The following is a 26,966-nucleotide window of genomic DNA, read 5'->3' as shown; positions in this document are numbered from 1 at the left end:
AACCGTTGACTATCAAATACCTCAAAACTCCAAATACACAATCCATAAAACTCTTTCAGACACACTTAGATTTTCCAATATGACAAATCTTACACCACCAAAAGCATTTTTAGGCAAAACCTCTCAAAGAAAAGTATAAAACTACATATTCAGCTTGTAGTGTATGAGAAATAGTGAAGTGTCAACAGCACAAGAATAATATAGAGAAAGTCTCATTTTAAATTTTGTTTGTCCTTTAGCAAGTCTAGCAAAAAGATAAGAATTATTCAAAGAAATGTGTGTGTTTACAGTTAGACACAAGGCAAAGTTAAGCAAGCAACAACTCCAGCCTGCAACAATTCTTCCTCCAACAAGTCTTTCTGAGATCTTCTGTAGGGTTTTGATCATCACACTTGACAGCTCAATTAGTGTAAAGTCTCAACAGCCCAAGTCACAAAAAGTGCTTCAAATTGATGCACACTGTCACCAAAATCTTGTGCCGTGAAAAAATACTGTCTCTTAAATGCCTCAAAGGTATAGTTTCTGCATTACTAGTGTCACTCAGCAGACCCAAGTGCTCCATCATAATCCTCCATCTTGCGACAGTATGTTTATCCTTGTTTTGGCACATTGCATCATCATATTTTGCCAAGTCTTCGACTTGCAATTCTGTAAGTGAATCTGAATGTCTTTTGCCAGTAGCACATCAGTGATGATCCTACTAGTGATGGGCCGTTCTTGAATAAAACTAACCATATTGATTTTTGTGAGATTGCATTGCTAGTTTTTCGGGTGAACAATTCATCTGTGCATGTCATTCATTCATTTTCTTTTCGGCTTAGTCCCTTTATTAATCTGGGGTCGCCACAGTTGAATGAACCGCCAATTTTCTAAGCATATGTCTTACGCAGTGGATGCCCTTCCAGCTGCAGCCCAACACTGGGAAACATCCATACACACTTATTCACACACATACAGTTTGGACAACTTAGCCTACCCAATTCACATACCACATTTTTGGACTTGTGGGGGAAACCGGAGCACCCAGAGGAAACCCACGACAACATGGGGAGAACATGCTAACTTTGCACAGAAATGCCAACTGACCCAGCCGAGGATCAAACCAGCAACCTTCTTTCTGTGAGGCGAACATGCTATGCACTGCGCCACCGTGCAGCCTCTGTGCATGTCATTTAGAAAAAAATGTTTGCCGTTGTAATCTGAAATTAACATCTGAAAATGTACTTCATTTTTGTTTTCTGTTAAATTCGCAGATAACGGGCTCTATTTTGACAGTCCATGCGCAAAGCTCAGGGCACAAATGCTTTCAGGGCATGTCAGAATCCACTTTTGCTAATATAAGGATGGAAAAATCCGATTTGCGCCGTGGTGCATAGTCTAAAAGGGTTGAATTTATTTTCTTAATGAGTTATACTGTAGGTGTGTTTTGAGAATAAACCAATCAGAATCTCATCTCCTATTCCCTTTAAGAGCCAGTTGTGTCGCGCCATGGCACATATGCTATTTACATGATGTAAAGTAAGTGTAAGTAAAAAACTGAGCATTTCACAAGCAAGAAAACAGTTAAACAGAGCATCTACTGCGTAAGAATGGGAGATAAATTATTAACTTTCACTTTCGCTCTCGTGGATAGGGAAACCTTTACGCACAGACATCAATTAGCCTATAAATAATAAATTTAGTTTGTTAAGCGCAAATATTTGTTTCAAAACTATTTCTAAATTCAGATCCAATTTTCAGCAAATGAAAAAAATGAACAATAATAACGAAGTGTGGTCAAAAACCTGAGTTATATCCTAATACACATGCTGTGTCCCATATGGTCTAAAACCTGCAGGTGGACAAATTTAAGCTTGTTTTTAATAAAAAAAATATATATATAAATATGAATATAATAAATAACACTGCTAATAATAAAAACATTATAGAAAAGGAAATTGAATGAACTGTAAAAGCCTCTCGAGATGAAGAAGGCATGAATGCAGTGGTTTTTATATTTATGTAGAAAATAATTTGTTTTGTAATTTTTTAATCCTTTATATTTATATCCTATATATATCCTTAATATTTTAATTATTTTTCATATGCAAAGATATTTGCGTATTGCTCTACATCTTTTGTGTATTAAGCAGTGTGTAAGCGCGGCACACTCTGCGTTGGACAATAGACCGGCTTTGTTCTGGTCTAAAGAGCAGACTATTATAGTTTCTAAAAATAGCAATGCACCAAAACACACCTGCTTTTTTAGATCAGAACGCCTATGGGCGCACATATGAGCACAAACGCATTTGCTATTTAAACAGCGTGGCGCAAAACATCAAAACGACTCTTGCGCCGAGCTGAAACTGTCACGTATAATGAAAGTTCAGAGGGATCCAAGTGCGAGTTAACAAAAGTAATATTTATTGACAAAGTCAAACAAAAATCAAGTAAGGAATGGTGCTAGTGCTAGGAGGGATCAGGCAGGAATCAGACGGGAAAACAGGGTCCAGAAATTAGTCCTCGGATCCTACGCACACAGACAGAATAGCACACCATAAGCACACATAACGAACTGACAAAGACACACAGAAAACGTGGCTCATATATAGACCTGAATATGAGCCTCAGCTGGCGAGCTCATCAGGCCAGCTGAGTGCCGTCATCACACGTGATCAAAACAAATACACGAGGAGAACAAAAACAAACCAACGTGATCAAACAGACACTCCGGAAAAGCGCACAAACCTGCAACCGTGACATTACCCCTCTCTCAAGAGCACCTCCTGGTGCTCCCAGAAGCGCTTACCTGGCGATTGTAATCATCGATAAGAGAGTGATCCAATATGTCCTTTGCAGGCACCCAAGTTCTCTCCTCCGCACCGTAACCTTCCCAGTCCACCAAGTACTGAAATCCTCGCCCCCTCCGTCTCGAGTCCAGAATGCGCTTAACCGAATAAACGGTCTCCCCATCTACGAGACGCGGCGGGGGGGGAACCGGAGTGGGCGGGTTAATCGCCGTATGAAAAACGGGCTTTAATTTAGAAACGTGAAACACGGGATGTATTCTCCTGTACGCTGGAGGAAGTTTAAGGCGGACTGCCACCGGACTAATGATCTTGATGACAGTGAATGGGCCAATAAATTTAGGTGCAAGTTTATTACATACGGAACGCAAGGGAATATTCTTAGTTGAAAGCCACACTTTTTGACCGACGACGTAAACGGGAGGCTTCGACCGGTGGCGATCGGCTTTAGCCTTGGTGCGCGCACCCACTTGGAGGAGGGTCTGTCTGGCCCTATTCCAAGTGCGTCGACACCTCTGGACAAAGGCGTGGGCGGAGGGAACCGCGACTTCGGATTCCAGACTGGGAAAAGCTGGTGGCTGGTAACCTAAGCTACACTGAAACGGAGAAAGGCCCGTAGCCGACACTGGTAATGAATTGTGTGCGTACTCCACCCATGGGAGCTGCTGACTCCAAGAGGAGGGATTCTGGGAAACCAAACAACGTAACATGCGCTCGAGATCTTGGTTGGCCCTTTCGGTTTGTCCGTTACTCTGAGGATGAAAACCAGAAGAAAGACTTACAGTCGCTCCCAATAAATGACAAAATTCTCTCCAAAATTTAGAGACAAACTGGGGTCCCCTGTCAGAAACCACATCCGTCGGGAGGCCATGAATGCGAAAGACGTGATTAATGACAGCATCCGCTGTCTCTCTGGCTGAGGGTAATTTGGGCAGAGGAATAAAATGAGTAGCCTTCGAGAACCGGTCCACAACGGTCAAAACAGCCGTATTGCCACCAGATGGCGGGAGACCGGTGACGAAATCTAGCGAAATGTGCGACCAGGGTCTCGAAGGCACTGACAGCGGCTGAAGGAGTCCAGCGGGAGGGCGATTAGAAGTCTTAGAAACAGCACAAACAGAACAGGCCAAAACAAACTCGCGTATGTCCCGTGCCATAGCTGGCCACCAGAATCGCTGTTTAACTAAGAATAATGTACGACTCACCCCTGGATGACAAGCCACTTTGGAGGAATGTCCCCATCGAATGACGTCAGACCGAATCCCCTCCGGCACAAACAATCGACTAGGTGGGCATCCGACCGGGGGCGTTACCCCGTCCAGGGCTGTGCGGACCCTGCTCTCGATCTCCCATGTCACTGCAGAAATACAAATCCTCTGGGGAACGATGGGCTCAAGAGACGTATTGCGCTCGGAAGAATCAAAAAGACGGGATAACGCGTCGGGCTTGATGTTTTTGGAACCCGGTCGATAAGAGATGGTAAAGTCGAAACGTCCGAAAAATAATGCCCACCGAGCCTGCCTGGAGCTGAGTCGTTTGGCGGACCTGATGTATTCGAGGTTCTTATGATCGGTCCAAACGATAAAGGGAACCCCCGAACCCTCCAACCAATGACGCCACTCCTCCAAAGCGAGTTTGACAGCCAACAACTCCCTATTACCAATGTCGTAGTTTCGTTCTGCGGGAGATAATCGGTGAGAGAAAAACGCGCACGGATGAATTCTGTCATTCGAGGCGGCGCGCTGGGACAGGATAGCGCCCACCCCCACCTCTGACGCGTCAACCTCCACCACAAACTGCCGGGAGGGATCAGGTGTCACTAAAATGGGAGCTGAAACAAAGCGGCTCTTTAGATTGGAGAATGCAGCCTGTGCTGCGCTCGACCACCTGAAGGGAGTTTTGGAGGAGGTCAAGGACGTCAGAGGGGCGGCGAGCTGGCTGAAATTGCGAATAAAACGCCGGTAAAAATTGGCCAAGCCCAGAAATCTCTGCAGGGCCTTACGAGACTCCGGAATTGGCCAATTTACCACAGCCTGAACCTTCTCTGGATCCATGCGCACCCCCTCGACTGACACAATGTGTCCTAGAAAGGGAACAGACTGTGCATGGAACACGCATTTCTCCGCCTTGACAAAAAGCCCATTCTCTAGCAGCCGCTGAAGCACTCGCCTGACGTGCTGCACATGTTCCTGGAGAGAACGAGAAAAAATCAGAATGTCATCCAGGTAGACATAAATAAACTGATCTATCATGTCTCGCAACACGTCATTTACGAGTGCTTGGAAAACTGCAGGAGCATTAGAAAGCCCGAACGGAAGAACACAATATTCAAAATGCCCCCTGGGGGTCAAAAACGCAGTTTTCCACTCATGACCCTGCTTCATGCGAACCAAATGATATGCGTTACGGAGATCTAATTTCGTGAAAAACGAAGCCCCCTGCAGACGCTCGAACGCTGAAGACATCAGCGGCAAAGGATACGTATTCTTCACCGTGATGCTGTTCAGCCCTCGATAGTCAATGCAGGGTCTAAGAGAGCCATCCTTCTTTTACACGAAAAAGAACCCCGCCCCCGCCGGTGAAGAAGAGGGCCGTATGATCTTGGCCGCTAGAGAATCAGAAATATATTTCTCCATGGCCTCCCTCTCAGGAATAGAAAGAGAGTATAACTTGCCTTTGGGCGGAGACGTACCTGGCAATAAATCTATAGCACAGTCATAGGGACGGTGAGGAGGCAGAGAAGCAGCTCGAGACTTACTGAACACTCTCTTCAGGTCGAGGTACTCACTGGGCACGTTTGACAGGTCCATGCGCTCCTCCTGAAACACAGAACAAGAAACAGCAGAACGAGCAGACGAAAGACAAGACTGATGACAGTTCTCACTCCACGAAAATATAGTATTAAGACCCCAGTTAATATGAGGCTTATGAAGAATTAACCAAGGATGACCTAAAACCACCGGTGTGTTGGAACAGTCTGTTAAAAAAAATGAAATGTTTTCAACATGATTTCCAGACGTGATCAGTTTTATGGGTTTAGTGGAGTGAGTGATAGTGGGAAGGGAAAGTCCGCTGAGTGCGCGTACTGCAATGGGTTGTGCCAGAGCTATAACCGGAAGTTTAAAACTGAAAGCAAAACTGGAGTCTATGAAATTTCCCTCCGCCCCGGAATCGACAAGGGCGTGGGTGTTCTGACTTCCGGAACCCCATGTTATGGTGACAGGTAGTAATGTGGCCGCCGCAGAGGATTTGTCCAAACTGATTTCACCCATCAGTAACCTCTTACCTACTGATGGGTGTTGTCTTTTACGGGACAGGAAGCCACCCGATGCCCCGCCCCCCCGCAGTAAAGGCAGAGTCCCTCAGTTCTCCGACGACGCTTCTCCTGCAAGGATAAGCGGGATCTGCCCAGCTGCATGGGCTCCGGGTCAGCGCTACTCATCTCCGGCGCCACCGCCGAGACCGGAAGCTCAGGAACAGGATCCGGAAATCTGTCATGCCTCAAGCGACTCTCACGGCGGAGCAGTCTGGAATCCACCCGGATAGCCAGATCCACTAATTCGTCCAGCGTCTTAGGCAGATCTAAAGAGTAGATCTCATCCTGGAGCCGATCCGAAAGCCCATGTAGAAACATGTCCCATTGAGCCTCCGCGTTCCAACCGCTTTCAGCAGCCAACGTGCGGAACTCGATTGAATAGTCCGCCACGCTCCGATTCCCCTGGCGGAGCTCAGCAAGGACTCGGGCGGCCTCTCTCCCTGAGGCGGCCCTATCAAAGACCTTCTTGAGTTCTTTGGAGAAAAGATCGAAGGATGAACAACACGGAAGCTTTTTCTCCCAAGCTGTGGTACCCCATTGGGCTGCTCTTCCAGACAAGAGGGTGATTACGAACGCCACCTTGGACTGCTCAGATGAAAACAAGGATGGCTGCAGGGTGATGTACAGGGAGCATTTGGCCAGGAAGGACCGACACAAGTGCGGCTCTCCAGCATAACAGGTCGGAGGAGGAAGGCGAGGCTCAGCAGCACGGCTAGCGTTAGCAATAACTGGCGCAGGTACCACCTCCGGGGCTGGTGCAGGAGCCGCTTGAGCCGCTCCAGAACCCAGCTGTTGAACCTGCGTCGTCAGCAGTGAAACCTGCTCAACCAGAGCCTGGATAGCCTGTGCGGTGGTGGCCAACGCTTCATCTTGGCGATCGATCCGGGCATTGCTGTTTGTGAGGAATTCTGAAATCTGTGATGCACTCGCTGGATCCATGGTGAAGGTCAGTTCGTTCTGTCACGTATAATGAAAGTTCAGAGGGATCCAAGTGCGAGTTAACAAAAGTAATATTTATTGACAAAGTCAAACAAAAATCAAGTAAGGAATGGTGCTAGTGCTAGGAGGGATCGGGCAGGAATCAGACGGGAAAACAGGGTCCAGAAATTAGTCCTCGGATCCTAGCACACCATAGAATAGACAGAATAGCACACCATAAGCACACATAACGAACTGACAAAGACACACAGAAAACGTGGCTCATATATAGACCTGAATATGAGCCTCAGCTGGCGAGCTCATCAGGCCAGCTGAGTGCCGTCATCACACGTGATCAAAACAAATACACGAGGAGAACAAAAACAAACCAACGTGATCAAACAGACACTCCGGAAAAGCGCACAAACCTGCAACCGTGACAGAAACTAGCAAACAACTATTGCGATGTGCCTTGCGCCACATTGCGCCGGGTGTATAATAGGGCCCTACGTCTAAGGTATTGGGCGTGGCTATACTTAACAATGCCCCTCCAAGCTGTTTTGACAGTGCACAACAAACAGAAATGGTGAGCAGGACATGTCTATAAGGTTGTAATAACTCTCCTGAAACCCTTTTCCCAATCATTCTGAATTAAATACCTACTTTACTACATCCAATCAGCTCGCAGTAGACAAAAAACAAGCCACGCCCAGCGCCAATCCTAAATCTTTAAAAAGGGGTTAAATAGGTGCCCTTTAAGACAATTATTTTACTTTACCAAATAATTTATCCACTTCAGCTTTTGTATGTATTCCAGTTGTATTCTGTAATTATGCATCTCCTGCACAACCACACATGGCTGTTTGGGAATCAGCCAGAAGGACTAGCAGAATCCCTTTTAAAATATGAGGAAGAGGCAAACTAGTATTACTCGGGTTCTGCCATGCGTGACTGACACATTACAGATTTTGACAGCGCAGTAAGCAGACAGAGCAAGCGAAACGCGGGCAGGCCCAGAGAAAGATGAGCAGTAGAAAATAGGACGTTGTGTCATCACCTGTTAGGATTGTGATCATAACTTCGAGTGGTGGCCATAAATTATCTTTGGGACGTCTGAAGTGTTATGGCATTGACTTGCACGTGATGGTTTCCTGCCGCTCACAGAGTCTACAATACATCATACAGTGACATCTGGCCTGCAGGCAACACAGCAGGACTGTCCCCCGCCACATTCAAAGAAGCACTTTAGCTGCAGCGGTGTGGAGAGAAGTCTCACTTACTGATCAGGACACAAACACACACACACACATACACGTACACACACACATACAAAAAAACTGCCTCAAAAAAGGGCTGAGCTGACTGACCAATAGGGTTGCACTGTATATTGTTTCAGCAACGATTATGCAATATGAACATTCGTAATAGCCACATCGTAGGATATGCAATGCTGAGTCTGGATTATAATTTATAATTTGCATGTGTTTTTGAGGCATGTGACTATAAGGACTTGAAAGGATTCAGTCATACAAAATTGTTCCGTTAGTAACTTTAATAACAAATCATTTAATTTTATTATTTTTCTTTTTATTATTAAATTACTATACCTGAAAACTAATAGACTCAGAAAACAATAACACTGTGTGAACAGGCCCGTGCAGAAACTTTCCAAGGGGCATGTGCAGGATAAAAGTTTTTGGAAGGGGGGGTGGGGGCGGGGGTTGTATTGGGTTGATGGAGGAGTAGACTCGCGGAGGGGGGGGGTTGTGTCGTGTGCGAACTGAAGAACGGGGGTGGATGGTGGTGCAGGGGGTGGTTGTCGCTGGGGCACTTTAGATCATTTTGGAAGGGCACTTTCAATACAACAATAAAAAGGGCATGTGCACTGCACAGGTTGAGCCCTATGTGTGTGAACATACTCTAAATCTGCAGAATTAAGTCACTGCAGAAAGAAAAACAGAAAGGGAGGAAGGAACGAACAAAGGAACGAAGGAAGAAAGGAAGGAAAAAAGGAAGGAAGGAAGGAAGGAAGGAAAGAAGGAAAGAAGGAAAGAAGGACGGACCATTTTGGGTGAACTAACCCATTACTTTACCAAATCATACCTCCGATACAGTTTTTGTATGTTTTCCATTTGTGTTGTGTAAAAGTATCTCCTGGACAACCAGTTTCCAACATAAGCTCATTAAGAAAACGTCCTCCTAAATACATTTCTGGAGATTGTGAATTATGTAGCCAGAAGTATGTATGGTTGCATTTAGTCTTTAAAACGAATGCTTTGGGGTGGCATGATGACACTTCTTTTTGTGCTTACCAGCTGACGCTTACCTCCATATGGTCGGCTTTCTCGCTGTTACTAGTATGTCAAGTAGCTTGCCATGCATGTTTGCGTAAGTTGACCACCACGAAGAATGGTTCCGGAAAGTGGGTAAGATTGAAGCCAAAAAAATTAAATAAACAAATAAATAACAGGTTGAGAATGTGGAAAAAGCTGAAAATGTGAAACAAATCAGGTAAGAGATTTACTTTTTCTATATTACTTTTTGAAAGTTTACTGAGATGAGTTTAGGGAAAAGTGTGGGTGAGTCAGTCAGCGCTTTTGAATACATTATTGGTTGGGTTTAGGTAGTGCATAATTTGTTAATTGCGAGGTCTCAGAACAGATAGGGGTAACGGATATGGCAAGCAACCTAAGGATTGAGAGGTATCGGGGGTGGGGTTGTTGAATGACGTAGGGGTAAAAAGTTGAAAGGATGACAAAGGATGAAAGTAAGGAGCTTGGGGTTGTCACAGACGAAAGTGAGGATTGGGGAGTTGTGGAAGAAAGTGAAAGTGAATAGCGGACGGGGGAGGAGGGAAAAAAGCATGACAAAGTATGAAAGTAAAGAGCATGGGATTGTTGCGGATGAAAGTGATGAGGGTTGGGGAGTTGCGGAAGAAAGTGAACAGCGGATGTGGGAGGAGGGCGATTGAGGAGGGGGATCGGTAAAATGAGGTGCCGATCAGATTTCAGAGGTACCGAATCCAGATCCAGCATGTTGCAGCACAATTAAGCCCTGGGTTGCTGACTAATTTTATTGGCTGACACTGCTATGATGATCGCCTCAGCCCCAACTTCAGACACGCCCTCTGTCAAGCGTTGACGCTGAAGCTCCGTTTGAAAGAAACGTTAGGGAAGGAGTCAATCAGTCAGTCATTCAGTCAGTCAGTCAGTCATCAGCGACCTCTGGTGAATTTACGTGAGAGCAGCAGGTGCAAATAGCACTTGTGAGAGAAATTTGAGATCTAAAAAATGTACACGGCGGCCTCTGGTGGATTCGTGAAAACAAAAACTGCTAAAAATGTAGCTCCTGGGACGTATTTGGCACTCTCTAGAAATGTATGGTAACAGTGGTACGTTTTCAGAATAAGCCTGCGGTTGCCAGTTTCACATGGCTGTTTGGGAATCAGGTAGAAATGGTAGCAGAATCCCTATTAAAATATGAAGAAGATGCAAACTAATATTACTCGAAAAGAGTACATGACGCAGTTTTACAATTTGAACGTAGCATATACATGTTGAACTGTGTTTACAAAGGTGAAGTTACATTATGACCGATGCATTGTCTATAAAGTCCACAAGCAACACATTAGCAAACACTGCATATGAATGTAAATAAACTATAGATAAAGCTGACAGGGAAAATGGCATGTATAAAGTTCAAGCTATGTTATTCTGGAACATAGTACTAAAACTGAACCCAATCTGCCAGATTAATAAACACTAGTGAGGTCCAAAAGTCTGAGAACTCAGTCATTTTATAAAATACTTCAGCATTCTTCTCTATTTTATTACTCCATTTTCATTCATTTGCATAACTATTCATAGATTTAGATGTCAGCTCAGATTTAAGGTCTTCACATTACATTTAAGCCAAAAATTAAAAGCCTCTCGCTTTCTACATTCCTCACAGATGTTAATCTGGGTTCAGGCTCTAAACAGCACCTGCTATCATGTCTAAGGTTGTAATTTATGCATAATTCAAGCTGGATCTCTATGCTTTACACAATACCTGCTCAAACAGTGAGCTAAGAATGACTGTCATGCTGACAGATGTTGCTATTTGAAGCTCTTATGGGTGTGGGAGTGATTGTTTGTCACAGGCTTGCACCAGTCTGTTAATTTTTAGGTACATTTTTGATTACTTTTTTATTTAAAGTCTGTTTCTTTTGAGGCCCATTTGGTCCAATCTGGCAGATTAAATCTAGGTGGCATCATTCATTATTATTTCTGTGTCATACCATTCAGGGACAATGTAGTCAGTTCATTTGATTTGTAAGCTGTTGCAAGAGACAACACATTGCCCTTTCCAAAAATGAACAAATAAATAGATAATTGTCACCCCTCACATGTCTGCTTCTCAAAACATTTGCTGAATACTAATAGAAGTGATTATTCAGGCAGATGCATTTAATAGCCACAATACAATAATATACTGTATATCACTTGTTTTATTAAGGTCAGCTATAACCATAACTATTTACTATGGAATCACAAGAGGTTACATTAAGTAAAGATCATTTAAAATGGTCCTTGTAAGTCAAATACAGCATATTTCCCATATTAGAGCAGTCAAGGAACTAAAACCTGTGATTTACTAACATAACCAGGCTTCTAAAAATACACATACGGTAATATGGATGGATGGATCCATGGATAGATGATGGATGGATAGATGGACGGATGGATGGATAAATATATATGAATGACCCTCACCCCATGAAAATTAATGTCTGCTTCTCAAAACATATGCTGGATATAAAAGTGATAATTCATACAGATACATTTAATAGCCACATAATGTACTGTCACCTGTTTAATTAAGGTCATCTAACTTTAACCATAATCACAAGAGGTTACCTAAGAAATAAATGAAAGATCATTTAAAATGGTCGCTGTAACTATTACTAAGCCAAAAACAGCATATTTTCTATATTGTTTCAGGTATCAGAGCAGTCAAGGAACTGAAAACAGAAATTTACTAACATAACCAAACCTTTAAACACACATAATAAGACGGAAAGAATGAATGAACAACTAACTAACTAACTAACTAACTAACTAACTAACTAAATTATTCTCACCCCATGAAAATTAAAGTCTGCTTTTCAAAACATTTGCCGAAAATAGAGTGATAATTCAGACAGATACATTTAATAGCCACATTACAATAATACTATCACTTGTTTTATTAAGGTCATCTAGCATAACCATATTTTACTATGGAATCGCAAGAGGTTACCTAAAAATACATTTAAGATCATTTACAATGGTCTTTGTAACTATTACTAAGTCAAATACAGCATATTTTCTATATTGTTTTAAGAATCAGAGTAGTCATGGAACTGAAAACAATGATTTACTAACATAACCAGGCATTTTGAATGAATTAATGAATGAATGGATAACTAACTAACTAACTAACTAACTAACTAACTAACTAACTAACTAACTAACTAACTAAATCTCACCCTATGAAATTTATGTTCTGCTTCTCAAAACATGCAGGATTTAGAAGTGATTACTCAGACAGATACATTTAGTAGCCACAATATACTGTATATCACTTGTTTTATTAGGGTCATCTAACTTTAACCATAACTATCAACTATGGAATCACAAGAGGTTACTTAAGAAATAAATTAAAGTCAAATACAAATCAAATAAAGCATATTTTCTATTGTAGAGCAGTCAAGGAACTTAAAACAGTGATTTACTAACAACCAGGCATGTAAAAATGCGCATACGATTAAATAAATTAAATTTAAATAAATAAATAAATAAATAAATAAATAAATAAATCTCACCCCAAGGAACTGAAAACAGTGATTTATTAATATAACCAGGCTTCTGAAAACACACATAATAGGATGTAATAAATACGCGGGACTTGCCAGCTGTTTTCTGAACCAGAACTAGCCAATCAATATCCGTTTCGTTAATCAGCCATTCACTCTTGATCTGTGTGAACTGGTCAAATGGGTTAGCTAACCACAACTCTCCTCTCACTGAATCAATATCTGAGGCGTTTATAACTCGATAAAAAATGACACTTGTAAAACAACACAAAAAGAGCGCTGGCCGCTGGATTAAATGGACATTTACCGTCAATCCGATTTAACACCACCTGCGAATCCATCCAGTTCCTGAGTCTGCGACGGACATCTTCAAGTTCACAGCTCCGCGTGCACCATTACCAAATACAGATGATGGACTGAAGGTAAACACGCTGTCAGAGTCTTATGAAATGTTATTATATAATGATTCAAGTTTGACAGCTTTGCGGCTAATTATAGCCTACTACAAACGTAACGTGTTGCTAAAATACTAGCCTACAGGTTACAGTCAAAGACTGCAGAATACACTTCTTTGTTACTGTCTTTGTACTGGTCAGGCCCTGCGCAGGCTGAATTTAAACTGGCACACTAGCAAAATGACCAATACATTTGATGTTTTCGGGTGAAAGGAACATTTATCATAAACTATTTACCAGTATGATAAAAAATAACAGAAAAAATAAATAAATAAATAAAACAGGAGTTGTATGCGGACTTTGCTATATAAAATATCATTATAATGTTAAATCAATTTGATGTTTCAGGCCAGGGTATGACAGGGATTTATAGATTGAAATAAAGTTGGTTTTATATTACATAAATTCAAACTTTCTTGTTAATAACATAATTTCAGAAAAAAAATGTTGGAAAATCATGCTAGCAGCTAGTGACTATCAAAGCATAATTGTTTACAGTTAATTAACTTTAAACGATGCTAATGTTGTTTTGAAGTTATACATGCACAGGCAGTTTTAGACCGAATATTCATAGTACAATAGAGACGGCGTCACAAGTTGTGACTGTTCAAAAATGAATTAATGTGTGAATAACTCCCTTTACCTCAGTGATATATAGTTGAAGCCCTCATATAAAGTTTAACAGATAGGCTTGACTTTTTTTAAAACACATTTTTAAGCATAACAATTTCATTAAATACTTTTCACAATAAATGCTTGTCATATCTGACAAAACATACTATTTTAAAATATTGATTTATTATATTTATGTTATTTTGATGGATGGACTACTGATATTAAGGTTAAAGCGCAATTTAAAGGCTTAACTGTAGGTCAATTGGGATAACTAGTCAAGTAAGTTTAACTGTTGTTGTTTGTGTCGTGAAGTCTATTTTCTGATTTTTGGCTCAGTTGTTTCTGGCTCAGTTGTTAGCACTTCATTCCGCTGTGGCCTGATATAAAGAGACTAATCTGAAGGAAAATGAATGAATGAATTACTGTTTTTGACTGATACTTTCTTAGATCACCATTTGAAGCTGTATATCTGGCTAGTTTTACCTGATTTCCCAGAATTGGTGTTGTGTTTATGAGCTGTGTTTATTGCTTCAATGATTCCCAGCACCATTAACACCTTTACTAGGATAGAAGGCCCAGTCAAATTGTGTAACATGATAAAATTTAATTTTCCTGATAAATCTTTGTGTGATGTGGAAAGTATCATGTTTTACAGAGAAACTGACACAATACACAGCATTTGATCGTCTTACTTTAAAGCGATGAAAGCTGCTATTGTTCTTCAACAGCTACTGTATGCACTACAGTATAAATTGGTGAAAACTCATTACGTATTCACCTTCTTGTGTGTTGTATGACTTTCTTCTGAAGAACACAAAAAGCAAATATTTTGCAGAGCACATGGCTAAACAAAACTGAACTCTATTGACTTTAATTGCATGCACATCACAAAAAAATGGAAAATAAATTATGGAGTTGAAGCAAAGTAAATAGTGGCATATACTAATTAATGACATATTTTCCTTGCATTAATAGTTTCAAATTCCAACACATAATCCTCCTAGTTTCTCTGTTTTTGTTCTAAACGTTTAGTCTGGAGACCATTAATGCGACCTATTTGTACCTCTTCCCAGTATGGATTTCACACTTTGGTTCCCATTATGTACTTAAGACAAAGGACACAAGTTTACATTATATTGGCTAGCTGTGCCATGCTAATGAGACTGAGATTTAGGAAGCCTAGTAAAACAAGACCGCTTATAATGCCTGGAAAGGGACCCATCTGTATGAATGAATGAAGTCAAGTAAATGTAAAAAAAAAAAGTAGCCTAAAAGGATAATGCGAAATTTTTTACTATTTATTTTTATTAATGAATTATGTTTTTTGATGTGAAATAAGCATGGGCATATGGACTGAAGAACAGTGGCAAAATATGAAGATTAAAAACAACAATGAATTAGTGTTATGGGACCCAAACTGTGATCCTCAAAACTCAAATTCAATTTGGATTTATAACGCACACAGTCTTACACAGTTAAATGCTTATACAACCACCAGTAACCCTAAAAATCAAGCTTAAAAAACAACAATAAAAGACCAATACGAATCTAAATTGAGGAGTATAATAAGAAGTAAACATCTGACAGTTTTAGATGATAGAACGATATGTTATAGATATAGAAATATTAAATATTTAAAAAAAAAGAATTGAAGAATGTCATGGAAAGCCGTTTCTGAATAAAACATGTAAGTAAAAAAAGATTATTGCAACTTTTTGTTTACGAATTATGAGATGTAGTGAATCAATATCCAAAATTCAGTCAGTAATCAGTCACTAATCAGAGTTATTCAGTCTGAAAAGGGTAAATGCAGAGCTAGTGTTTCTTCCTATACTGATATACTTCCGGTGAATGGTTGATTTGAGTTTTTCTCATTTTATATCAATGTTGTAATGTAACTCAAGTATGATCAGGTAAATGTCGAAAAAAAAATAGTTTGAAGGGGTTAATAATTTTGTCCTTAAAATGGTATTTAAAAAAAATTATGACTGCTTTTATTCTAGCCAAAATAAAACAAATAAGACTTTCTCCAGAAGAAAAAAACAGTATCAGACACTGTGAAAATGCCCTTGCTCTGTTAAACATAATTTGGGAAATATATATAAAAAAAATCTAATAATAATTCAAATATATATGTGTGTGTGTGTGTGTGTGTGTGTGTGTGTGTGTGTGTGTGTGTGTGTGTGTGTGTGTGTGTGTGTATATATATATATATATATATATATATATATATATATATATATATATATATATATATATATATATATATATAATTTTTTTTTTTTTTTTTTTTTTGCTGTTTGTATATTAGTGCTCTGGTCTGTTCAGTTGTGCGTGATTATAAGTGGCAGGTGTAGCAGACAGCAGGTCCTCACACCTACAGGTCATAGTTTATCCAGCTTGGTCATCCATGTGCTCTGCTTTTTTAACCAGATTAACATCAGCAGAGTGAGCTTGACAAAGCACAGCCTAGACGGAGCAGAAATATCCCTGATTCATTACACGCAAACTTCTGTTTCCACTGCAAATCCTGTACAGTACCATAAAACTTTATATTCTGACTCTGATATGATACTTTCTTGCATAACAACATGTTCTATCTATCTATCTATCTATCTATCTATCTATCTATCTATCTATCTATCTATCTATCTATCTATCTATCTATCTATCTATCTATCTATCTATCTATCTATCTATCTATCTATCTATCTATCTATCTATCTATCTATCATTTAGTCCATCCATCCATCCATCATTTTATTCATTCATTCATTCATCTATCTATCTATCTATCTATCTATCTATCTATCTATCTATCTATCTATCTATCTATCTATCTATCTATCTATCTATCTATCTATCTATCTATCTATCTATCTATCTATCTATCTATCTATCTATCTATTTTTTTATTTATTCATCCATCCATTAATCCAACCATTATTCATCTATCCATCCATCATTTTTTATTCGTCCGTCTGTCTATCCGTCTATCCGTCCATCCGTCTGTCCGTTCGTCTTTCTGTCTATCTCCATCTATTTCCACCCATCGTAACATTATTTTGTATCCATCCACTCCGCCTGTCTGTCTATCTATCTGTCCGACCGTCTGTCTGTCTATCTCCATCCATCCTAACATTATTTTGTGTCTGTCCGTCCGTCCGTCCGTCCATCTATCCATCTGTCTATCCATCTGTCTATCTATCTATCTATCTATCTATCTATCTATCTATCTATCTATCTATCTATCTATCTATCTATCTATCTATCTATCTATCTATCTGTCTATCTGTCTGTCTGTCTGTCTGTCTGTCTGTCTGTCTGTCTGTCTGTCTGTCTGTCTGTCTGTCTGTCTAACTGTCCGTCCGTCCGTCCGTCCGTCCGTCCGTCCGTCTGTATATTTTTTTATTTATTCATCCATCCATTAAACCAACCATTATTCATCTATCCATCCATCATTTTTTATTCGTCCGTCTGTCTATCGTCCATACGTCTGTCCGTCTGTCTTTCTGTCTATCTCCATCTATTTCCACCCATCGTAACATTATTTTGTATCCATCCACTCCGCCTGTCTGTCTATCCATCTGTCCGACTGTCTGTCTGTCTATCTCTATCCATCCTACCATTATTTTGTGTCTCTCCGTCCGTCCGTCCATCTATCCGTCTGTCTGTCCATCTGTCTATCCATCTATTTGTCCATCCATCTCTCCGTCTATCTATCTATCTATCTATCTATCTATCTATCTATCTATCTATCTATCTATCTATCTATCTATCTATCTATCTATCTATCTATCTATCTATCTATCTATCTATCTATCTATTCGTCCATTCATCTATCCGTCTGTCTGTCCATCTGTCTATCTATCTATTCGTCCATCTGTCCATCCATCTAATTTTCTAAACTTGCATTTTTGATGTGGATGAAAACTTTCTTGTAAACCACACTTCATTAGTCTTAGTTTTATCTGAACCTTTGGAACAATCATTTTACAATCATCTTTCACAGTGCAGATTTATTTCAGGTTTACTTCAAACCTTTTACAGATCACATATAGGCAACAATAATGCAACATTTGTGTCAGTCTTAATTTTTTTAAATAATGGTACTGACCTTTCAGCTGAATCTACAATCTTTTTTAGGTTTGTCGCAAAAGAGCAGTGAATCATCTTTCAAATTTACAGTATAATGAGACTTTATCATATTTGCATCTATTAAAGCGAACAGAGCCTGGCCTTTTAAACCATGCAATGGAAAATAACACCTGAAAGACAAATTATGATCAGACCGCATTGCATTAGATGATCTGCACATCCAAAATTCCAAGCATCACAAATTTCTCTAACACCCGGGTTATTATGGCAGACAGAAGCTCAATTTATTTACAACTGAACACACTCATAAAACCTCTGATTGCTTCCTGGGATCTGAATAAACTGCAGACAAGAGTTGCTTCTACTAAAAGAAATGACAAGCCTATAAAGAAGAAAAATGCACATACTTAGTATCTTGTATGTGTTTCAGAAGTGTGGATAAAACCAAGTTCGCTTCATTCTTAGGCTGTAGTTCATGTAGTTTTACGCTCAATCCCAATTCTATTTTTTGCACTTGGCTATTGAAACAGTGTAAAAGGGAAGGGCTTAGCAAAGAAATGGGACACCACCACAACACCTGCTTAAGTCATCATATGTCATCGCGATCTCTTGCTTTATATGAGATTGATGATGGCAACTGCTGGGGTTTTTCTAGTTGCATTATTTTTTTTGGTACTTCAGGGAACCACTGCAAGCAACAATGTCATGTTATCATGATACTATAATGGGGCAATAAGCTTGTAACTGTGTATTTACACAATGGCCATATTCATCTAAACACAAAAACAACATTAAAGTTACACCAGACACGGTAAAAGCTCATTCACAGCCACTAGATGTTTCTGACAGGGTATTTAAATGCCATTGAGTGTCAGATGTGAAAATATGTTGTGGGATGACTACACAATGGTTATTATTATGGCTTATAGATAGCTAAATGTAGCTTTTTTTTTCTCCCTTTAAAAAAAAACATGACATTAAAACAAAAACACCATTATGAATGTATAAAACGTGCTTGTTGGCTGTAAAAAATTGTGATAATGACAAAAAATACTAACTTATGGATCTCCTGACTTCCGTGTGCAGCCATGCTGCCGTTGTAGATGGTGTATTCTGGGAAATTTTACTCCTTGGTTTCGAATGTGGTCCTGAAAAATCTCAGATTTAAGGGCTATCTAGCTCTGCTCCTTAGCCCTACGCCTTCAAGCCTAAGAGAATTAGGACACCCCTAATCTTTCATGTTAACGTGCAAAATGAGGGCAAGGCCTATAGTTTAGAATTTAGATGAGGCCAATATCTTGCTGAATATCATATGTTGAAACTAAGGCTGGGCGATGTCGACCAATTTGGCATCGTATGATGTTTAATGTGAAACATTGCGATGGATGATGGCATCCCCATCATGTAAAAAGTGTGTGTGTGTTGGGGGTGGGGGGATCCGGGGGTGAGAAGGGTGAGCGACTTACTTAAATACCGGGAGGGAGACACGCAATTTCCGGTAGATTATCACTTGTTTGCGAGCATTATGATCTTCAGGGAGACTTGGAATGTCTGAATATCACGTGTAACAACTAGAGGGATCCAGCGATACATCCTTGATAAACTGTCCGACGTGCACTGCTTTCTGGAGCTCAGATGAGTGCATGACAGTGTGTGGCTGTGTGTGTGGTCATGTGATGTGCGTTTTCAGCGGACGATAGGCTGTTCAGAAATGCTAGGTAAAACACGCTGTGGATGTGGATCATTTTCGTTCTAAAATGCTATTTTAACACTAAGACGTATTAGTGTAAACGCGGCCTGAGTGTGTACTTTTCGCGAGTGGGTTTGCGACGGGGGCTGAGCGGAGGATCAACGATTATGGCTCAGCATCATGTCTATTGGGCATAGGCGATGGACGATGGCATCGTCTATTGGCCCAACCCTAGCTGAAACTGCTGTTTCCTAAAAACATTTTTCTCTTTGGCTGCTTTCATGTATTTTTGGGTAATTTTGTTGGCTAAATTGTGAATATGTTTAGTATAGTACTGATTAGTTATAGTTTTATAATATTATTCAAGATGTTTTTAGTAATGACAGATCACTCTTGTATATTTGTTTAGGATGGTTTGACTGAGGGCTCTATTTTAACGATCTAGGCGCAAAGTCTAAAGCACAGGCTGCAAAAGCATTAAGAGTGTGTCCGAATCCACTTTTAAGTATGGAAAAATACGATTCGTGTTGTAGTGCATGGTCTAACACTATGTTCACACCAGACGCTGAACACACGGGTAAATCATGATATTCGTGCGTAAATAGATGCGTGAACATTTGAGTTCTCTCTATTCATTCGCACGTCAAATTTCGCGTCATTCGCGTGTGAAATTCACTTCAGAACAGACACAGATTCGCACCATTTGCACGTATCGCACTGCAGGATGTCTATTTGGACCTTTGCATTGACTTAACATGTAAATCACTCACGCTTGAAGCTTCTTCCACGTCTGGTGTGAATGCAGCATAACAGGGTTGAGCTTATTCTCTTGATAAGTTAATGGTGTGTTTTGAGAATAAACCAGAGTCTCATCTCGCTTCACTAGCGAGAAAACAGTTAAACACTAGGATAAAGAATGAGCTTCCTCTATTCGGGTTTTTGCTTTTTCTCTCTTTCATGGAGTAGTGAAACTGTGTTGTACACACTCCACTGAAGACATCCAATAGCCTACATAATTAATTTCGTTTTGTTAAACTAAAATATTTGTTTCAAAACTATTTCTAAATTCAGTTTTAATTTACAGCAAATGAAAAAATAAACAATAATAATGAAGTGTGGTCGTGCTGCAGGTGGACAAATCTAAGCTTGTTTTAATAAAACAAATATAAATATGCATATAATAAATAATACTGCTAATAATAATAATAACATTATACAAAAGCAAGAAAACATTTTTTAGCAACATGCCTTAATGCGCCTTTACACACATTTATAGACTGGAGTCCACAAAGTGGAGCAAATGGATTTGCTATTTAAATAAATTGGTGGAAAACCAAAAAATTAAGGTTGTGCTGGTTTAAAAATAGCAACACGGTGGGGGAAACATATCTTGTGCCTTATTACGCCGGTTCTATGATATGGGCCCTGAAATCAGATCCAAGAAGGCGGGGCTTTTCATGTCATAATATACGCTTCAGAATAATATTTCAAATTAATTACAAGATTTATATATTGTTGTTTCTTTATTGTTCTATTTTTTTCTTATTGTCTTAAATTGGTTGAAATCCATTAATTTATGTATTCCTTTAACCAACAAAAATATTACAAACTTCTTTGTTTTCAAACCATTCATTCATTCATTCATTCAATCAATTTAATAATTTATTTTTTAATTCAATTTAATCATTTAATTTAATTTAATTTCATTTTATATATTATAACAATAATTTAATGTATTACTTTAAAAGTGAATTTATTAATTTTACAATAAAACTTAATTATTTTTTCTGTATTTTAATTTAATTTACTTTCAATTAATTTTATAACTAATTAATTTATTTAATAATTTTTAGTCATTTATTTATTCATTTATTCACTATTTTTTCATCAATTAATTATTTTATTAATGCATACATTTTGTTTTTTTATTTTAAAAATACATTTATTCTTTAATTTAATACAATTTTAATTGTATTTACTTTTATTTAATTTGTAATTAATTTAATAATGTAATTAATTAATTCATTCATTCACTTATTTACTTATTTATTTATTTAATTATTTACAACTTTCTTTTATTTATTTATTTATTTATTTATTTATTTATTTATTGTTGTGGGAAAGTACAAACTTGGACAGTGAAAATTTAAACCAGCCACTCAGTGCTAGCACTAAAACCTCTTTATCGCCTATATATGATCTTACCAGATTATTTGTGCAGTGCAGTCTCAGTGAGCACCTCTTCTATGTATCGGTATCTAAACTATAACTCAATCGTATAGCTCGAACCCTATGAAAGATGTTTTCTTTCTCTCCTGATCAGGCTTACCAGCAGAGAGACTGCATTTCTCAGATGAACGAGTCCTCTACGGCTCTTCTGTCTCTTATCGTGGGCAAACAGCTGGCCGTGGATCAGCAGCACGTGCCTGAACACACAAAGTAAATCAGCAGCACAGGCCGTAGCAGAAAACACTTCATAACACACACCCAAAGATCATTCATTCATCGTCTCACACTCAGCTTCTGCTGTTTCTCCTGTTGAGCCAAAGTAACTGAGAATGTATTGCACTTAGCTTAGATTTTTTGAGGGGGAAATAGTGGAGGGCATTAATTTCAGGAATGCAAAAAAAAAAAATCTTTAATGGATTATTTGGTGTTCAGAGGCACGATTAATGAGCAGCATTTTAGGCAGAATGTTTGATTATGATGGGGAAAAAATCCTAATAGTCTCTTAGTAAAAAGTTTTTAAAAACACCCATTGGTTAAATATAAAAAAGTTAGAGAAAAGAAAAGAATAACAGCATTCATTTTCTTTATTCATCATGCAAAACTCTTGGCAAGTCATGGTTATTTACATAGCACACTTCATTAAAGTTTAACCTTTAAAGCACATTATATAAAAAAAAAAAAAAAAAAAAAAAAAAATATATATATATATATATATATATATATATATATATATCATAAATAAAAAGGTTATAAAAATTGCAATAATAATAAGTAAAACCTGAAGAAATGATAAATGAGTTAAAATACAAATGGCAGGGCCAGCATGCAGCTGACAATGTGAGACAGAAATATTAATTACAGTCATAAACATGAAGGTGAAGGCTCTTTACTTGTGCAATTTAATTACATTATCATCAGTTTCTGTACCATTTACTCTCAGACTTAAAGACTGGGGCATTACCTTGGAACAATACTGAGGTAGGCATTGACATGAAGTCAGTGTGTGCCCAAAGTGTGCCAAGAAAATATCCCCCACACTATTCTTCCCCATTCTGATGCTCATTTTGAACTTCAGCAGTTTGCCTTGACCATGTTTACATGCCTAAATGCCTAAACGAGCAGTTGGACAGGTATACCTAATAAAGTGGCCGGTGTGTATAAAAGATAGCTTTAACGAACGATTTCTTCAGGGTTGTTTTTAGTATGTTTGCATGACAACCATGTAATAAAAAATGTATTTGCCTTTTAAAAAAGGGTTAATGCACAGACATTACATGTCAAAATAATCCCTTTTCACACAAAAACAACAGCAGAACACTTGCATTGTCTCATTTCGCATATCTATCCTAAATAGTTTTGGAAAATGTCACAAACTAATATATTCAAAAGAGTATGCCGGTTCCTGGATGGTCATTGGACATCAATTTAATTAGAACTACAAACTTGTGGGCAAAAATGTAAACAAACTACAAACATGGTGGACATGCAGGACCCACTATCAACAAAAGCAGTTGAATGATATTAAATAATATCTAGCCAACTGGAAAATATATCAATGACGTTTTCTGTGTTATATTTCATTTGCAGCAACGATGTGAACTTAAAGGGCACCTTGAACAATCGCTGCATCGGGCTCGCATCATTCGCACGGCTCTCGGTACCGCCCAGACTTATCAGCGATACCAAGCCGACCAATCACAGAGCTTGCGCTACGCATCGTTGCAACGTGTAGTTACATTTTTTGAGAGGTGCACGTCAGCGACGGCCACGGCGTAGGGCTATGCGTCAACGCCGCAGCATATGCGTGCGTTTAACGCAGAAGTATAAATCAGCCTTAAAACGATGCAACTGACGCAGGTAGGTCACTTGACCATGACAAAATGGCGAATGTAGTACGTCCGATTCATACTTTTCACATTCATACTGTATAGAACGTACTTTTCTAAAGGCTGAATAGTACGTTTAAATTCAAATGCAGTACCTACTGAGTAGTAGGCGGTTTCAGACGCAGCCCTACTGTTTAGTGAAAATAAAACGTTTTATTAAGTTTTATTTTAAGAAAGTTTACTAAAATGAAAACATTTATGCAAGTTGTTTCAAGAATGAATGTGTTTATGGTTTTGACTTTCTGGCCACTGTATAGTTTTATGCGCTCTGCTGGACTGTTCAGTGTATCGATTCATCAGGCTAGATTTATTTGTATTCTCAGTATGCTTGTGATCCGTTATCAAATGTCATGTTGTAATATTTTAGCTTCGATTACACACTAAGAAAAAAAAACATGTAATATTAATATAAAATATTCATAAATAAGAGCATACCGGGGAGAGCATTTAACAGAAGACTCATGGTCAATAACCCTAGAAATAATGATTGAGAGCGTTGAAAATGGCTCGTTTTATGCTTTGCACGCTGCATCATTCATTGTTTTGGAAATAAGGTGAACGTCTGCGCACAAGCACTGTTACAGCAAGCAAAAAAAAGGGCTTAACAGATAAATCAATAATTTGTGCTCTGTTGCCTCTACATATGGGAGCTGGGGGTTTAAATTTGCTTGACTGCTGATTGAATTTTACACCTTCAGCTTGGGAAAACGGGAACTGTAATTACTTCGATGATGGAGAGAACAGGGTATAAAGGAGCACCGGACGAGAGAATTAACAGCACGGATCGCTCAGCGGTGCCTCCCTTTTCACTCCGTAAGTCAGAGTAATGAAAGGCAGGGCTGGAGAACACAGAATTATAAGCGTGGAGCGTGTGATGGATGGTGATCAGCGCGTAGTTTAGCTGGCTGTCATGGAGCGGCTGCAGCAGAAGACACAGATATTGAAGCTGCTGCGCTGTCCATCACTTCAGTTCAATGCACAGACCAACATGCTCAAATCCTGAGTGCTTTCAAGGAATACTTTAAAGGGCTCCTATCGTGAAAAAAGCATCTTTTGGAAGCTGTTTGGACAGAAATGTGTGTAGGTTTAGGGTGACCGCGGTCAATTTGGAGTGATATAAACCTTTTTAAACCTTTCCTGATGTTAAATCCCAGTGATTTTGAGGCCCACTGCAATGTGCTGTGGCCATTCCTGTTCTAGAGCCTTTCTTCTTTGGCTACTGCTATCTGGCTCTCTCTTTGGACTTTAAGGGTGCTTTCACACCTACACTTTTGTTTCGGAACCTGTCTCGTTTGCCCAGTTAGCGCGGTTCGTTTGGCATAAGTGAACATGGCAATCGCGCTCTGTTCCGCGCCAAAGTAATCGCTCCGAGATCGCTTAAATGAGGTGGTCTCGGCTCGATTGAAACGAACCCTGGAGAGGTTCGATTGCAGTGAGAAAGCGATTCGATCCGAGCACGGTTATATCACTGTGTTTTATGGATATGTAATAGGCATACGACTATATAAAGAGAGAATTATGAGTATGGCGGGAAGTTTTGCGAGTCTCCGGATGCCCGCAAACGAGTGATGATCTCCCGGTAATCTTGCGTCTCCCTCCCGGTCCTCAAATAGGCATCGTCGCACACCCTTCTCACCCCTCCCCACCGCATCTCTGCTCAGACACGTCGCGCGTGCACCCTGTCAGTCACCACCAAACCACCACCTCTCCTGACAGCTGAGCGGGACGCTGCAAAATAAACCCTGACACTCTGACCAATGTGAGGAGAGTTTACTTGCACGTGACTTGTTTTAGCTCTTTTGGTCCGATTAGAAACTTTGCAGTATGAAAGCGAACCGCTCCAAGAGCAAAGAGCAACAATGTATAATTTGTAATCTCTGTTTCGGAACAACTGAATCGATTCACTGGTGTAAAAGCACCCTAAAATCTATGCCATGAAGGATTAAGGCAGTTCTGAAGGCAAAAGGGGTCCAACCTTGTACTAGTAAGGTGCACCTAATAAAGTGGACGGAGAGTGTAGGTTTTCATAATTTAAATATTCCAATAAAAATAATCTTTATTAGTTACAAACCGTACAATTTCCTGTGCCTGAACGCTGTAAACTTAATTTAATTAATTATTCTTAAAATGCTCAAACAGTTACAGGAATTAATAAAAACGCATGCAAATGATCACCTTTTTATATATCATGGTTCTATTATGCAGTGGCTCTATAAATCTTGTGTGTTTTAACCTGTGGTTTGTGGTCAACTACAATCCCAACTAGGGCTGTGCAAAAATATTGATATATCCAACTATCGCGATAATTTCAATATTTCAAATATCGCGATAGTTCAACCTGAAGTATCGATGCAAGTTGTGCCAAACAACCTCCTCCTCTGCTCCAGTAGATGTTGCTAACTCACTACCAACAAAACGCTAAGTAGTACGGTATCAGAAGTAAGAAAGAGTGAGCATGGTGGAAAATTTAAAGGGATCTCCAGCTTTTACGCCCCTTTCACACGGGGCGTCATCGTCAACGCTTCCCGTTCACTTTGAATGGGTGACGTCAAGCGTTGCCGAACTGCATTGTGGATCTGTCAGCACCGCTTCAGAGGCGTTGCTCGCGGCAGAAGTTGGGACTAGCTCAACTTTTCAAGCGCTGACAGAAGTGTCAGCCAATCAGATCGCTGTTTGTAGCCAGACAGTGGCCTATTGCTAACTGAATTTCATTGGCTGATGCTGCGATGACGATCACGATAGCCTCAACTTCAGACACTCCTTCAGTCAAGCGTTAACGCTGAAGCCCCGTGTGAATGGGGCGTTAGAGCTGACGTATGGCTGCACTTTGGTTTTAACACTATTCCAGAGTACTGAATTAGACAAAAAAATGTCATTTGCTAGCTTTGCAAATCTATCATAAAATATTCAAGAAACACTGCGAACTTGCGTTATCACTTAGCAAGCCACCGGAGATGAATTAGCAGCACTGCGGCCTCAACCAAAACCTCTTGATTGATGGCAAACTACACTGGATAACATCATTGACAAGCTTTCGTCTACCTCAATTAACATTGCAAAGTTACTGAAAACTGCATAGGAGAAATGGGACATAAAATGGAAGGATCTGTTGTTGTAACAGCAGCAAGTTGACATGT

At 39.5% G+C, this 26,966-nt stretch overlaps 1 protein-coding gene and 1 long non-coding RNA gene across 2 annotated transcripts in view; one reads left to right on the top strand and one right to left on the bottom strand.

The window, feature by feature from the left end:
* LOC141377601 (uncharacterized) overlaps positions 1–18,526 on the bottom strand; it is a 180,880-nt gene extending 162,354 nt beyond the window's left edge. The window contains exon 1 of the long non-coding RNA XR_012389991.1: positions 18,432–18,526. This is a non-coding gene — a long non-coding RNA (uncharacterized lncRNA). The remainder of the gene's footprint in view (positions 1–18,431) is intronic.
* The window catches only part of fstl5 (follistatin-like 5), a 389,212-nt gene continuing 375,422 nt past the window's right edge, over positions 13,177–26,966 (top strand). Inside the window, exon 1 of the mRNA XM_073921519.1 lies at positions 13,177–13,278. The gene's annotated coding sequence lies outside the window, so the exon portion shown is untranslated. The remainder of the gene's footprint in view (positions 13,279–26,966) is intronic.

This window comes from Danio rerio, chromosome 14 (genome assembly GCF_049306965.1).
Source record: "Danio rerio strain Tuebingen ecotype United States chromosome 14, GRCz12tu, whole genome shotgun sequence".
Taxonomy (NCBI): Eukaryota; Metazoa; Chordata; class Actinopteri; order Cypriniformes; family Danionidae; genus Danio; species Danio rerio.
The sequence above is the reverse complement of the archived record's forward strand: the minus strand, read 5'-3'. Positions and strand labels throughout refer to the sequence as shown.